Here is a 2,103-nt window from a genome sequence, read left to right on the forward strand (position 1 = left end):
ATGGACATTTTCCTAATGTGCGCGATAAGTTTTTCAAATGAGTGATATACATTTTTCTAAATAAACCATGGACATCTTTCAAATATGCAATGAATTTTTTTAATCGATGAACATATAAAATTAATAACTTTTTTTCTAAAAGTCTCTGAATATTTCTCTCTTCAATTTGGTGAGCATTTTGAAAGTTATAGAAACATTTGAAACATTGACATGCATTTTGTAAGTTTTGCAAACATTTTTCAAATGTAAGGGTTTTCTTAAATGGGAGAATATTTTATTTTAAATTATACCTTTTTCATTTTTCATCTTTTATTAATATATTCCAGAAAAACAGTTGGGGTAGGCACATTGGGCATACCATATTTTCCCAGAAAATCCGAGGACAAAAGGGGCTTGTGGCATGCACGTGATACGGTACTGCTTACTCGCGACTGTTTACAGAGAATCGGAAGCAAAAAGAGCTAAAAAAAAATGTCTGAACCACGTCAAACAGACCCACTACTCGAGGGGGAGAATAGCAGGACCCATAAATAGCAGACATACGTCAAAGAGGCTACGTCTAGCTGACCGTTCGCGTTATCCTGACCCACGGTACAGGAAACTGCCTTCCGTATTACGCGTTGTATCCCATTTTCCACGCTACCGTATCTCCCAAAAAAAGAACTAAGAACACATCCCAATGCAATAATCATCGGCACAGATAAAGGGACTACATCTGCTCGTGTGCAGAAACACCACTTCCGTTTTAGAACCATGTCTGGTGAGGGCAACTCACATGTGGAACAAATAGTATAAGATATTCCAGTTTTTTTTCTGAATCAGATGTTTATAAACACGCTTCACTGTGTTTGTTCGCTCATTTCACTTTGTATGCAGTCTATATCGAAATATCCAAAACATCTTGCATATGCGAGCAGAGGGAGTACATTGTAAGGTTAGAGGGTATGAGAATTTATAAGAGATTAGGGGCGTGTTCCGATCTCCTCCAGCTTCACAAAACTTCTCAAATCCAGCTTCTTTTTGTGGCTTCTAGCTTCACCTGGCGATTCAAAAACCGTTCTGCTTGAATCGGCAACTTCTCGTAGCGGTGGAGCCTAGCTGGGAGGGTTGTGGCCCATTTGGCACCGACTGGGCTGGCTAGAGGCAGCAAATTCAGGCCCAATGCATCGATTCAGGTGGGAAGAGGTGTACTGATTCGCTGGAGATCACTAGATTCTTTTGTTCGAGCGAGGGGGCAGCGAACCGTTTTCTTTGGCGGTGGCAACACCTTGTAAATTGAGCGAACTTTCAATTCTCCAATCCGTGGAGCTGGGCCGATGCTGCTTCGCGTTTTTGCACCGCAATCGGTCGTAGCTTCCTGAAGCTAGCTTCTCGCAGATATTTCGTTCGGCTCAGATCTGCTTCAAGAATTTATGAAGCGTGGAGTGGGAGGAGCTCCGAACACGCCCTAGAAATGGGGGCTGAGAGTCCTACTCCCTTTGTGCTGTATATATAAAGTGGGACGAAACCCTGTTTTTTGATAGTCCTGTTTTCATTGTTTCGATAGCAAGACAGGGATTAGAAATTAGAAGGTGCTTGTTTCGATTATTACATCTTGACCTTTTATTGTAACTTATGTTATCATCACTTAGATAATCACCCAACGATTTGCACTAACGAACCAATGGAATAAATCTCCTCCACAATTCCTACACATAATTTCCTGGTGCAAATGTGGTTCACTTATCTCAAAATCACTCAAGTCGTAAGCCAAGATAGGCAAATACAACCACGAGATTCAACCATACAGCTGTTATCAATATATTGATTGACCATGTGAATAAATACTCGCATACAGTTCTTCAACTCATGCCCATATATCTAGTAATATGCAACTAACTGCCGCGAGGAATATGGAAACCGATCATGGCGTTAGTAGATCGAAGTTGACGTTATCTGCACTGAATGAAAATGACCACATCACCCCTTATTATAACTTATATACTCCTTTTGATCTACATAAAAATTCAAAAACCTTTTTCAAGGGGTTGTACTGAAGCAATACTCTAATCCCTGTTAGAATACGAAGCAAATGATTGAAAACAAAACACCACACCCAATGTC

Source organism: Triticum dicoccoides, chromosome 2B (genome assembly GCF_002162155.2).
Source record: "Triticum dicoccoides isolate Atlit2015 ecotype Zavitan chromosome 2B, WEW_v2.0, whole genome shotgun sequence".
In the NCBI taxonomy this organism is placed as follows: Eukaryota; Viridiplantae; Streptophyta; class Magnoliopsida; order Poales; family Poaceae; genus Triticum; species Triticum dicoccoides.